A 15,537-nucleotide genomic window follows, 5' to 3' on the forward strand; every position below is an offset into this window, starting at 1 on the left:
GAAGCCTTGTTCACACACCTTTTCAACTCTGGTTACACATTTTCTATAGGACTGATATTTTAATGGTCACTTCAAAACTTTGACTTTGGGGCCTTCATTTGACTTTACAACCAATGTGCCTGTGTGCTTTGAGCCATGATTCAGCTGGAAAACACCTGGCTGATGTCTTGATATTTTGTATTTCCATTTCCACATAATACTCTTTCCCCATATTGTCATCTATTTTGTAAAGTGCACCAGTCCGTCCTGCAGCACAACACCCACACAACATGAAGCTCTCAGCTCCTTAATTCCCAGTGAGGAAGGTGTTCTCAGGCCTGAGAGCTTCTTACATTTTCCTCAAAATATAACAATTTTCAAAGGTAAAGGAGTGAAAGTCTTATTTTTTCTGATCAAATTTACAAACTTTAATTTGGCTTGATTTTAAAAAGTTGGCTGGTGGCTAGCTGAGGATGCCCTTAAAAGAAAATCTCATTCAGTAAACCAGCAGCAGATACCAGAGTTTGAGTTCAGCCAGAAACTCCTGAAATGATTTAACAATGTCTTGATTGGCACCCAAATCTACTTGGATTAACTTGGATAAAAGCTATAAAGGTGTGTTAGATGAAAATGGGATGTCCCATTTTCATTTAACACACCTATATAGCTGTTATAAGGTGGTATGATTTGGAAGAGGGAGTGAAAACATAACATTTTTCTGGTTGTTTTGTAACAGTGCTGAGATGGACAACTCTGGAGGTGTTTCTGTCAGAGATGGACAAAAGCTTCCCACAGTTTGTTCTGTTTCTGCTTTGTTCCTTCACCACAGTCTTTCCACATTGACAGGAGTGAATCCATACGAGGCAGGAAGCAGAGAAAGGTAGAAACTGAGTTTCAGCTGATCGAAAGAGAAGTAACTGACAGAAATGGACTTTGCAGCTAATCCAGCAATGCTGATATGAAGACGAGTCAGAGTTTTAGGATGACTAAAGCAAAACTTGTGTCCAAGCATATTGGATGAATTAGGCATGATCTGCAGCACCAGTAAGTACTTCAACAACCTCCAGACATGTCTAGGAAAAGGGACAAGAGCAGTACACCAGTTGCTTTCTACCAATGTAAAGACAACAAGGACCTTCATCTACCTTTATCTCTTTTAAGATGAAGGTAAAGTCTGCATTTGAGCAATTTCCTGTCTAATTTTAGTGTATATTAATTATTCCTGATGTTGGAAACTTGTCAGTTATCTTCACTTTCAGTTCGTCACACCTGCCCTCCATCTCCAAGTGTTCACAGCAGGACCCAGTCTTTTTTCGCTCCTCCAAATTTACACTCATAAATCTGTGATTTTCTGCCTGTTAGACTTTTGGTTCAGACTGTTTGCTCTTGTTTTAAATTTTGAATTCTGTGTTTGAGTTTAATTATAAGATGAAAGAAAATATAACACAAGACAAGCAGCAAATACAGGAGAAAGTACAAAGAACCATGCAGAGAAACTAATTTAATAAATATAAAGTAAGAAAGGAATGAGAAATCATTCTTTCTTCTCGACTCTCATACTGTTTATTCATCTTTTATAGATGCAGAATTATTTTCTATATTCAGTTTCTTCAATATCACTGAGATAATCAGTAGATTCAACCCTGACTGAGATAACTTTAAAAAGCTTCAAAGTTTTCCCAAGCCTCGTCCGCTGAAGGTCTCTTTAATACCAGAAGAAGCATCACTGATGACTTCATGCATCAACACACATCTTTACGATCTAAAGTTGTATCTTAAAGTGCATGCTGACTTTCTCCCAGAAAGCCCAATGCTTTCAAACTTTAAGCTTCAATAATTTTTTGTTGCATGTAGGATGAAACGGAAACGCAGCTGTTGACATTGGCATAATTTTTCCTTTTTGTTTTTATCAAAAGCAGCCAGAACAAACAGAGAAACATCACTTCTGAACTGAAAGTGAAGGTCACACAGATGATTTTATATGCTATTAAGATTGTATGGCTGATAGAAGTCTTCCTAGGAGATTCCACAGGATTCCAGCGGGACCTTTTGGAGCCGTCTGATTGCTATCTCGGCCTCGGAGCGCTCAGAGCTTCCATTACGTTTGCGCCGGGATGAAATAAAGTTTACACTTCATTTTTAACTTTGCTACAGAGTTGGATGTTGGCCAGAGAAAAACAAGGCTTGATGAGCTGGAGGGGCTTGAAGCTGAAGAGATGCTGATTTATGACGGCCAGGCGTTTCATTTCATCACAGGCTATCTGCTTCTACTATATGCAGAGGAATGTTGTAAACGCTTAAAAGCACACACTACAATGTTAATGCACACTGCATTGATCTCTGAAAGTTTGTAAAATATTTTTTTCATCTTACAAAGTAATATTTTAGAATCTGAAATTCAAGAATTAGATACATTTTAACAGATGAAATCATGTGGATGGGAGAAAAGGAATTATCCCTGCTTCACGATTTCTAATAGAGACAAAGAAGTCTGGATAAATGCTAGAGCTCCATTGATCTGGTGACTGCAGCTGGAATCTCTTTGGATAAAATATGAAATGCAAAAACACATCATATTCAGAAACATCGAAAAATTTAATCTATATGCATATAGCTCTAATGTTTGTCTGGACAATGTAGTTCCTGTTGCATTTAAATTATGTTAATCTGTCAAAATTACTTAAGTTATTTTGATCACAAATTTTAAACTAACAAATTTCACGACTATAATTATGTTTGTTGGCATTTTTTTGCACACAAACAAGGACTTTCACTTTGATGCCACTTTACTATGTGTACAGATACAAGAAATTACAAACAAATAAGTACATGTAGTGTCATCAGTTTTTATGTCTCTGCATTTTCTAGATTGACATTTAGGTAGCATAAATTAGAAATAATTACACTTCAACTAAAAATAATTAATAAAATCAGCACATAATTACCACTAATCAAAAATCATTGCATTGGTAGTCACTTTAATTTAGTAACTTAAGTAATTAAAAATAAACACTTGAACCAGCAAAATACTAATGTTATGTAATATATGAACAACTTTTAAAAAGCTATCAGATATAGTTAATGACATTCAGAACACAAAATTTAACTCACAACAAAACTAAACAATTGTTGATGATCTACTGGAAAAAGAAGTTCAAAGTGATTACATGAGGTGAGGATATGAATTTGAGGTAAATTAAGTTTTTCAGCAAAGTAGCTTTTCTCACCTTTAAAGTATGTACATTCTCCACCAGATGCATTTATCTGATTACTTGAGGTGATATTAACAGGAACAAAGTTATGACCAGGACAAGAAACTTACCTTAAGCACTTTTTAAATGTTAGTTTTTACCTTGCATAGAACATGAGTTGCCTTCTGCTGAGAGCTCTACATCACACTCCTAATCAGAGATTAATTTGACCTAATGAACTGTCAGAACTGTATGAATGTCTGACTATTTTCCAGCTGAATAATCCCCTCAGACGCAGTCAGAGCATCTAATGATTGTCTGTCTGATTTAGAGCTGAACAACCCATTGGCCTCCTTTCTGAAACAGCAAGCTTCCAGCTGCAGATCCGTGGGCTGAAGCTACGCCAACGTGCTCATATTCAGCTGAAACTGTAAAATCTCATTGCAAATGGGTGTAAAATCTAATCGTAGGATTTATTTCCCCTGTCTCTGTGAAAACCCACACATCCTCCAATATCCAGAGGAGCCATCCTGATCTCTGCGAGCATTCCTGCAGTGCAACATCCGGGTCCTGTGATTGGTGCGTTTGCTAATCAATAGTGGCAGTCTGATTACACAGATGGTCTTTGGAACAAGAAATCACAGAGGAACCTTGGAGTCACCTTACACCACATGGGCCAGGTGTCGGGTTGGATGTTTCCATGTCCACCTACACATGCACCTGAGATAATCACTTTAGGGAGCGGAGGAGGGAGGGAAACATTGTTCAGCCTCTTTTATTAGAGACAGAGTCCGTGACTCAACAGTCTATTTCTGGCCCAAGAGAGTTTAATGAGTTTGGGGTCTCACAGCAAACTGATATGACTTTAATTGTAAGTGACATATTCTTCATGTGTAGATTAGATTTGCTCAAGGTGATGCAACACTTGGTAAGATTGTTCATGGCAGCTGGACGGCAGCAAGAAGAAGAATTCACTGACAATAATAGATTTTTTCAACAAAGTGAAAGATGTCACAACCTTACAAGAATCGAGAGACACCACAGACCTTTTCTACGGTTTAACATCTCGCTGCTGTTTTTCTTTTTCCGTTTATGGAAATAACCATCCATTTATCCATCCATCCAAGTCAAACAAGCAATGTGGAAATCATCATCTATCTACCATGCCTCCGATGCCTCCATCTATCTCTCTTCTCCATTTTGATGACGCTCATATCAGCTGCTTATATCTGGGTTCTTGTTTTTTAAGTCATGATCTATATCTTATGACCTTAGGTGAGGGTTTGAATGTAGATAAACTAGCAAACGGCGAGCTTCACCTTTCCTTCTTCACCATGACAGACAAGAATAATGCCCTCATTACTGCAGATGAACGACCAATCCGTTCATTGATCTCCTGCTCTATCCGACTATCACTGGGGGATAAGATTAGATTAGAGATTTCTAACTCATCAGGGTGAGGCAGAGATTTGGAGGAAACACAAACTTTTTCCAGTTGAGGCCCACAACCAGTCAGAATTTGAGAAGCCTCTGACCAAAGGTTGGTAGAGAACGCAAAAATTGTAAAAGTAAGAGCACAGCTTCAACATATTTTTATAGTAAAAGTAGTATTGCTAAGTAAACATATTAATAGACTTATTACATATTTCCAAGAATTTACCCAAGTAAGAGTAAGAAAGTATGATCGAAACCATTAAATTAAATCAAAACTGCATATTAAATCAGTTTTGATTTAATATTCAAAACTGTTATCAAAGAATCAAAAGCTTAAAGTTTTGGGGGAGAGATATGTTAAAGCCTAAAAGGAATACTAATAATTAACATAATAAGAAAATAATAAATTAAGGCAAAAAAACCCCAAAACTTTTCAACATTTTTTTAATCTAAAACTTATTAAACTGATACACTTGATAATGTGTATGTATGTTAGAACAGGGTAAAGTACTTCCTCTGACAATATATGGTGTTTATTGCATCTTTTTGACCCCATATAACAGGTAAAAAGGCTCAGCAGATACAAACTAGCATCAGAAAAACAAAGCTTGTGTTTGAAGAACTCTCACGTTACCATAAACTGTAGTTGTGAGTCTTTACCTGGCACATTTTTAGCAAAAACTGAATTAAGAGTAGTGGCATGTTTTCCAAACAGTTACTGCAGTAAATTCTGAGTAAAAGTAATTAGTTACTACCCACTTTTGCCTCTGACCTCCATGCATTCAACTGCTCCTTCACACTCTGAAGATCATGGCTTTCAGAAACCAACTAACACACATAAAATATCAACAATGGGCCTGTAAGGATACCAGATGAGTAACCTACCTGTTACTACACCATGAGATCCTCTTTCTCAATCCCCAAAAAAGGATCAAACAAAAGCAACATCCCTGGGATCCAACCTGGAATGAGAAAACAACTCTTTTTATTGGTTGAGCAAAGACTGAATAGAGCCCCAGAATCAATTCATTCATATCCAGAGAGTTGTGCAACGTGAAGGGTTTTTATAACAACAAACAGTGACAGAAAGCCTCTTGTCCTTCTCGAACCATTTAGTCGATTAAAACTGCTTTATTACTGAACAACATATTAAAACTGGAAGCATGAAGCACTCCTAAAAGTGAATCTTTGCACTGAGTCTCTTGTGGGAAGCAAACGTGTCTTGCCCAATGTACTTCTCTTGCATGCTTCATTTTTAATTCAAAGACCCGATTATGTCTCATCTATTTTTGCAGTTTTGAAGGAAAAATGAAAATGACGTTCTGAAATATACAAATTAATATTGTGAATCACTATGTGTTGTGTTTAATTCTCTCTGTGTAGAATTAAATGCTCTTTGTTTGCACACAGGAATCAGTATGTCAGTAATAAATCAGTCATTTCAATGTGCAGTTCCTGCAATATAATCCAATGCTGATGGTGCTCTGTGTCTGCGCGGTAATAAAAATCTCCGCACAATGGTGTAATCGCCTAACGACTGCTCTCATGGGATAGGAGAGTCATTCACCTTTCATTATCCAATGTCCAAGGCTGCTGGAAGGAATTTTCTTAAATCAGCTCCTGATTTAACACTTTGGCTTCCTGACAGCTATTTACAGCTCAGAAATAAATCAGCTGGAGATATATAGAAGAGACAGGGAGATCTCTTCTCTGTGAGCATGACGAGCTACTTTTACTGTCCGCTTGTTGTCTCTTAAATCCAAGGAGCTTCCTTTTAGCCGAGAGGATCAGCTAATGAGGCCATGCAAGGGATCCTGACATGTGGAGATGCGTGAGGGACGGAGCGATGGTTAAACATGGAAACATTTAGAAACAAGCCTCAGTTAGCTCAAAATTTTTTAACACAATTGTTTCTTATACAGAAACAGGCTCACAATCAGTTCAAAGCAAGTACAATTCTAAGATTATTTTGCCAATTTATTTGAAATTATGAATGCTAAAAATGTGAACAGACAATTCAAAGTTAAGTACTGACAAATTCCTTGTTTTATGACAGCAGCAGGCACAGATATCTTATAAAATTGCAATAAGATTAATGCAACAAAGGGAAAATCCTCATGAACCATTCAGTTTAGTTTTTATTAACTGAAAACAGGTGAAATGCACAAGCAAAAATAGCTTGAGCAAAAACCCAGAAATGACGACGCAAAGCTTTGATGTTCAGTGCCCATCTTCAGTTTTAGGACCATTATTTCTTTCAAATTTCATTCTTATCAATGTTTTTCTTTCTATGTTGTAAAGTTGTAATGATCTCCACAGACAGCAGCAGGATAGTAAACCAAACACCCAGTGAAGTTCAGAAATCCTTTTCTAAATATCTCGTGAAAGAATGTTTCTTTACTTTTCTTTTTTTGATAAATGTTTGATCACTCTTACAAACCCACTTTTAAATTATTCTACGACTTCACGCCAGTTAGAGATATCAAAAATCTATTTCTCTTTCAACTTGTATTATATTGGAAATTCACATAAATGTGTTGGACAAATAGTTGTTTTTTTATAACGTAGACTAAAACCAGAATACTTTTTTAAGAGACTCGTTTTGTAGTATCTGAATGGCATTAGCTTTATTAACCTTTCCAGAAACTTTGAATTCCATGTTACATATCTTCAAAACAGACAAGTTCAGGATATTGTATAGTCCTAAAAGTAGCTTAAAATGAATGTTGCACATGTTATGGTTGGCTCCTAAACAATTTAAAAGTGTCACATATATTTGATTTAAAAAAATAAGTCATGAAAAGTACAAATGTTGGTAAAACAATGCATTTCTAACTTGAGAAACTTTATGCTAACAAACGACACCTGCAACTACCTCAGTGACATCTGCTCTGCTTGATCTGTGTTGTGTAATAATCCTTCAGCCCTAATTTTACTTTTCCCCTTAGCTCCTAGTTTTTAACTATTATATAATCTGTGGGCAAAATCTTTTTAAATAGAGAGATGGTGTTTGGTGGAAGAGGAGAAATCCATTCTCCTGACAAATTTACTTTCACAAAGCTCAACCTCATTTCTAGCATCAAGCGTCTTTGACGAAAGTAAGAGGGCTCTCCCCATCCTATTTCTCTGTGCTCATAAGCAGTCACATTTCCATTCAAAAAAAAGAAACATTTTTCTTTTGTGAAGAAAACAATCCATTTCTGTCTACAACAATAGATAGCTGCACTCTGTGGGTCCACATTACATCTCATCACGCACATTTCCATTCTACAGGGGTGTGGCTGAAAAGATCAGAAAACTGCATTTTGAAATTGTCTGCTTTAAGAAAGGCTGGTTGTAATTTATTGATGTTTTATAATTCTTTAAAAAACAGGTTTTCTGATGCTATGATGATATTTACTCTTTAATTTTCAATCTCCTGCTGTGAAAGTTTTTGTGGCACACTTGTAGAGCATCACATAGATGCAAATGGTGTAACCCATGAGGATCAGCAGCATGGTAGTGTGCAAGCAGAATTAATGACCAGTTCTCCTTAAATCTCTAAAGTGTCTGAGCTGAGGTCAGGATCTCTGAGAAATATCCCATCAAGCTGTCTTCTGCTGCTCCATCAATGCCAACTCTCCAGGGTGGAGTCACATCAGCAAGGTGAGACCACCGGAGCGATTCACCCTGCGTGCTGAAGAGTCGTCTGCCTCCATTTAGCAGTTTGTCCCTCAGCTCAGCAAAGCATCTGTCTGGATCAATGAGGCCAATAACCACAGGCTCCAGACAGCTCGCCTGTCTGCTGCGGTGTTGTCTCTGACATCCACTCAGCTTCATCGTCTGAAGTTACAGCTGCCGAGAGCTCCCACTCAGCAGCGGGTCAGCCTGCACACATCATTATTCTGGACCCAACACGCCTCCTCACAGGATATTTAGTAAACACACACCTACCCACTAAAGAAGGTCAAAAACGTGTGCGTTTGTGTGTTGGCGGAGACGGAGTGGTGACTTCACACACCGTGTGTAACACAGATAATTAAAGCCGCTTCAACGCAGCATAACGTGGCGAATTCTGTCTTTACTTCAAACGTAGACTTTGGAAACGAACAAATTCCCCCCAGGTGTCCTGAAAGAATATTATGTGAAATATGTTTCATCTCAGTCTTAGTTCTCAAATAAAAAGAAAAACCCAGAGTCATTAAAAAGGCACAGAAAAGTACACTGTTCATTTAGATCAGAACATCACGAGATCAAAAGAATCAAGATTTCAGATAAGAGCTCCTTAAACTCGAGAGGACTCAAGTCTACTCTCAACAAGAAGAAATGGATAAGTTCAGGAGTATGTTTACATGTACAGTACAGACCAAAAGTCTGGACACACCTTTTAATTCAACGAGTTTCCTTTATTTTCATGACTATTGACATTGTAGATTCACACTGAAGGCATCAAAACTATGAATAACACATGTGGAAATATGCACTAAACAAAAAAGTGTAAAACAACAGAAAATACCCCTTATATTCTAGTTTCTTCAAAGTAGCAACCTTTTGCTGTGATTACTGCTTTGCACACACTCTGCATTTTCTTGATGAGCTTCAAGAGGTCGTCACCTGAAATGGTTTTCACTTCATAGGTCAACCTGCCCTGTCAGGTTAATAAGTGGAATTTCTTGCCTTATAAATGGTCATGAAAATAAAGAAAACCCATTGAATTAGAAAGGTGTGTCCAAACTTTTGGTCTGTACTGTATGTTAACTGTTAATGTCAGGTATGCTTTTATTCTGTTTTTTTGGTAACCTTTAGATTTATGGTGATACATTATAGAAAGATTAGAGAAGCAGAAGGTATAGAAAATACATAATCTGAAAAGAGATGCAGACTTATTTGTAAAAGGTCTAGTGCATCAATGCAGATGTGTGAAACAAAGCCTTAGTGTTGAAAAGGACAAGAAACAGGCAATAAAATGTGGATGAGAGCACATTCTGTGCAAACCCTTACAGCAGCAGTCTTTTATTTCAGTGATGTGGGAAAGCATGATATTACAAGTAAACAATACTTCCATATTGCCTCTTTAAGTATTTGCCAAAATTGCATATAATCTGATGACCAGTGAAGTCAAACTGAATAAACGTAAAGGTTGCACATGTAAAACAGTTTGCCAAAAAAACATACATATCATGCATATCTTCTGCAACACAAACAGCACAATTAAGACATTAATCACACCAGATAGGGACTTTAAATCTATGAAGTCTACTGAAAACCCCAAACCAAATTCAAAGAAAATACTGAAACAACAATGGAAACTAAAGTCATTAAAACACAAAAGCACACTGAATTTACAAAGCTGAAAACCTAAACGCCTGAGAAGAACTGACTCACCGGTTAAATAAAGATTACTTTGAGCTGTTGCTGTGAAGTAATTGCTGCCTGCTGTTAAGGGTCACATAATAGAAACAGAGGTGTATTTTTTGAAATACATGATGCTGACCCTGACTCCTCCTTGTGACTGCATTAAATGGACATGAAATGAGACTGTCAGGCCACTAAGGAACCATGGGTCTTTGAAATAAAGGTAAACGTGTGCCTCCATAATATTGGGATTATGTTGTGCATCTGTTTTGTTGGCTGGTGGCTAAAACATTTTTGTGAATGTTAAGAAAGGGAGAACCCTATGCATTTTGTTTGTGTATAATTATCAGGTCTTGGGGTCCAATATGAAGGAGTTTCCACCACAAGACAGCCATGCAACTGCTCTGATGCTCTGATTACTGAGAATAGCTGCTAGGAGATTAACTTTGCAATGAATAAATACACTGAGGGAGTTTTCTAAGCCATGAAACAGGTGGTGGGTGAACATTAAACAATGAAAAGGAGCTCATATTCAAGTATAGAGTCCAATCCAATTTAGGTTTGATAAGAGGAGGGAGCGTTTATTACCTTAGCCTAGCTTGGAGATGTAAATGAAGAATTATATAAGTTCAGAAATATTCAACAATAGCTCATGTATTCAGGTAAAGTAGTGAAATGAGTGGAGAATGTTCTCCTGGTTGTTTTTCACTCTGATTTTAGTGGCTAGTTAAGATTAAATAAGTACTAACAGGTATTACAAATAACATGCTCATGAATTTTACTTTAATATACACACATGAATGTAGCAAAAACTTTGATATTGTTTTAAGTGAGTAATGATGCATTTCTCAAAGCACTCTTCCATGAGTGCAGAGTAAAATGAAAGAAACAAACTCAGAGCTGAAAGTAGTGATTCTGCTGAGCCATATAGCTCTGAACATCTGGTGTAAAGGAAGATCAATAAGTGTGTTCTCTGGTTGGCCCTGTCCCACAGCAATTACCTCTTTCACACACACTGACACCCACACCACTGTTTGGGTCGAAGTACATTTGACCCACAACCCTGCAAAGTCAAATTAAAAAGCCTCCAATCCCAGCCAGCGGAACACACTCTGCAAACGCAAACACATATAAGACCGCACAAAGAGAGGTTCTTCTGTGAGCTACTGAGTCAACTACTCACTGTAATAAATCATGTATATCAAGGAGTATCACTGTGTTGCTTGTTTTAGTAACAGATGGATTTAATTCAAGTTCAGGGTCCCAGTATTGTTGGGAAGCAGAGCTGAAAATATTGAGTTTGAGTCTGACTTCTTCACCAACACATTAGCTGGTGTCATGACCTGGAAAGACACTTTGGAGTTGTAGTTGCCTTAACATAACAAAAGTCTGGCTCTCTCTTTCCCCTGCTATGACTTGTCCAAAAATAGCAGAAAAAAAATTTACCATTAAAGAAAATAAAAAGATTAAAAGAAAAATGTACTTTGAATTTGTCCTCTCAAAACCTCTGTTTGAGTTTGAATAAGCGGTGCTAATGTTAAAGAGGAGGGCAGATGTTTAAAACAGAGGGGGGAAATATCCCATGAGCTGGAAATTTAGCTTGTGATGATGATTGATTCCATCTTTATTTCTTTACTTCCGACTCATTTCTATTTCTGCTTGCTGGTTTTAGGGATGAGTTCTGCTAAATGTGAAAAAAGGAAAACAAGATGAAGATTTTGAGCTTCATCCGAGAGCCGTAATCTTCTGGGTTAATACGACTTTGTTCGGTAGAATAAATGCAGATCTATTAACAAAGAGTTCCTGCTGTGATAATAAGTGCAAACCTGCGTGTAATAATCTCCTGTAAAATGAGGCCTTTAAGTGTGTGTGCGCATGTGGGCGTGCGGGGGTGGGTGAGAGTGTGTGTTTTTGAGGACAGGTTGTGCTCTGCTCATCCATCATCCTTTTAAAAGCCATTACTACATGTCACTGTAACCTCCTGGGAGCGTGGAGGATGGTGCAGACAGACACTCAAGGATGAACAACCAACTCCACAATAACATGTGTGTGTGTGTGTGTGTTATCATGTCATCTACACACCACAAGTCTGTGTGTGTCTCTTCGGCTGCGCTTGTTCTCTCCGTCGAAACATCTCTGTTTCCTGGGTGACGGGAGCTCTTGCTGCAGGAGAAAATGTCACTGATGAAGAGTTAAAAAAAAACACTACATCAGATGATGTTCATCCATGGACGCTTAATGTGTCTCTCTTGGTTAGCTGCTAATTTTAGGTCTTTCATAAAAAACATTATTTTTAACTATTATATTATGTTTTGATCAAAGAAATGTATTATGAACCGATACCTGGATTCTGACAAGAAATTTGAAAAATAATAGTTGCACCTAAAAGGCTCATCTTCTTCAAATTACATTTTATTTCTGCTTCAACATGTTTAATAGTGAAAATATGAGAACACAGAGATGCTGAGGAGGTTATTATTTCTATGATTCAGTTCAAACTGGGAAGCTCATGCACAGATTCACTGCAAACAGAGGTACATATTTCAAATGTTTATTTCTGTATGGATGAAGACTAATAAAAAAATCACAACTTGCACGCTCTATGATATGAGCTGCTTCTGTTGCATTCCTTGTGAATCAGAGACTTTAGAAGTTTCTTGTCTGGGCTACAAAAAAGGACTGACCTTCTGCTCAGTAGTTTAAAGTCAATTTTTCACATGAAATTACATTTTGTATTTAATTTAAGGTCAGATTCATGTCATATACTGGTGTTGGTCTGCTGTGTTTTATCAAGTCCAGCGTCACGCTGCTTCTATGAGTCAAATTTAAAGCATTGTGGAGATGCTAATTTAATTTTCCAGCTGGACTTTGCACCTGCTCACACTACCAGAGGTACAAAGCTGGTTCAATGATCATGACATTACTGTACTTCACTGGTCAGCTGATTAAAACTTCAAACAAAGCTATTTCTAAAAAGAAGATTAGACCCCAAACCCAATACTGCAGAAATAAATCACAGCCTCTATAAAAAGCAACCTGGACTTCAGCAGCTTCACAAGCTAATCTTTTCCATGCCACATATGCAGTAGTTCAAAAATTCATAACGGGACCTTGACTATGTTTTAAGTGCATACTTTATATTATGCATTGACTAAATCAACAATTCGATCATTTTTTTGTTTATTAATGTTTAAGAGAAACTGAAAAACAATCATTCAAAATTAATGAAATAAACACTGAAAATATGTCACTTGGTGTCTAATACATCTATATAGTATATGAGTTTCACTTTTTTTAAATGATTAAATTAACTACAATTTTGTGTGTTTATTGTCATATGCCTGTAAATAAATGCAGATAAGTGGTGGAAGATAATCACAGATCAACTGAAAGCACAGAGCTGGTCTGGTCTGCGGTATTTTCTGTTCACTGCAAATGTGTGAAAATTCATTCTTCCAGGCTCTGATTTGTGCAGCCCCTTCACCTCTGTTTACTGCTGCTGCAAATTAAACTCGATGTTCAGTTGAAAGCGTTTACTATATCTGCAACTCTGGTAAAATAATGTGGAATTACAGTCTGTACTGGATTGGGAGCAGATGCTGAAGTTTGTTGCAGACCCACTAAAGCCCATCTGCTTGTAGCTCCAATAGTTTTAAGGCCAGAAGGATTATTTGCCACCTAAAAAGTTGAAGCTGCAGGTTTTGGCTATTTCCTGATTTGATGCATAAATATTCACAACAATCGGTTAATAAATCAGTGGAGAGAGTTTTAATCTGAACAGCTGTCTGCGCAGAGCTATTTCTTTGATTTGCAGAAGCAGCAGAAATGAAATCTTTCTTTTGTTTGTTTGACTCTGATGAGAGACAGGATCTCAGGATGTTTTCTTGTGCTTCAAGTGCTTTTTGATGGTTTTTATGTCACTTTTTTAATCTTCTGAGAAGTGATGAGAGCATGTTCTCTGTGTTTACTGTGCTCAAAAGAAGTAAACATCTTATCTTTTTTTCCCACAGAAAGGGAATGACAGCCAGTAAACTGCCCGATGCAGCAGAGATCAATGAAACTGTCAACAAAAGCAACATTTTAAATGATTGTTCTTGCAACATTGGGCGCTTGGAGTTTCAGTGCAGTCTGGGGTTAAAGAAAATGAAGAAAACAAAAGATTTTTCTTATTGTTTCAAATTTTTGTGCTTGTTTGTGCACAACCGTGCAATTCTTGAGGCGAAGCATCGCAGTGGAAGCCTGCGGCTGTGACCCAGAACTGAAATAAAGAGATTGCTTTATCTGCAACAATCAATATTGTTTCTTTGTGACAGCATGCTGGCAGTCTGTAACATTCAGCTTTACATAAATGTAGGTTCTGTGCTCAGAAAACAAAGAGCTGAGATAAAGAAGATGTGGCTGCATGTAGGAGTGACCCCTGAAGCAAAAAACAACAAATGAAGCACGCAGAGCCGCATTCAACAGCTGGATTTGTGATCTAAATGCTTCCCAAATCTGAAATCTCCATGAAAGCCGAGATGAGAGACTGTGCTCATTGTTCGAACTGTCAGAGAAAAGGGGAACATGTTACATAATCTGAGAAGTTACAGTTCAGACCAAGAGGGAAAAAAAGAAATTAAGCAAAAAATAATATATTTTTTAAACTTTATATGTTGCATAACATTTTTGCTCACACCCATATCATTCCCAGAGGTTGACAACTTCCTGCAGAGTCAGAGGTTACAGACCACCAAGCCTCTTGGGACCTTCAGATTATCTCACACACGTTGTGTAAAGAGCTTCATAGAAACCTCTTGCAATCCAGTGAACGAATCTGGGATTGGCTGTTGATAGGAGAAGAGAACTTCCCTGGTTGAATTTAGTCAATTGTGTAGTTTATGGTGTGCTGCTGTTTTCAGGCTTTTAGTTCCAGTGACATAAAATATTTTTTAATAATATGGACAATTTCATCTAGAAACAGGTCGGAATTGCCCTCTTAAAAAGTAAGATATACAAAACAAATGGTGCAAGATTGAAAATGTTTACACTTCTGCCCACCTCCTTTTCAAACAAATAGCTTTCTAAAATATATATTATAGTATTTGAATTGTGAATGTGAATATGCTTGTAATAAATAAGTTGAAACTTCAGTACCAATATGCAATACATAGCAGTCAGCATGAAGTGTTTTCATCTGCAGTGTGGAAGAACTTGAAGGCTCTACAATAACTTCTGACCTCAATATGACTAAACATTTGTATTTGTATGTCCAACATCAGTGTCTGACCTCACAAATGATCTGGAATATGACCAAACACAAAACACAAGCAAAAGCTGACAAAATAGCATTTAGTTTGGCATAATATGTTGATGTAGCTTCAGTCTTTTGAGAAAAAATGGAGATCGGTTTTAATTCTGCCCCATCCAGCTGCAAAATTAGTGTTGAAGACATGTGACTTTTCAGTTATGCTGAACTGTGTACTGTCAGTTATGTCTGGCACACAGGAAGATAAACTCATATTGTTTTTTTTCAATATTTTCATCCCTTTTTTATTTGTCAGTAAAAGTCCCTTTTCTCTTAGTTCCAGCGATCCTGTCTGAGGTTTTAATTCCTTTTCTT

The sequence above is a fragment of the Xiphophorus maculatus genome, chromosome 19, assembly GCF_002775205.1.
Source record: "Xiphophorus maculatus strain JP 163 A chromosome 19, X_maculatus-5.0-male, whole genome shotgun sequence".
NCBI lineage: Eukaryota > Metazoa > Chordata > Actinopteri > Cyprinodontiformes > Poeciliidae > Xiphophorus > Xiphophorus maculatus.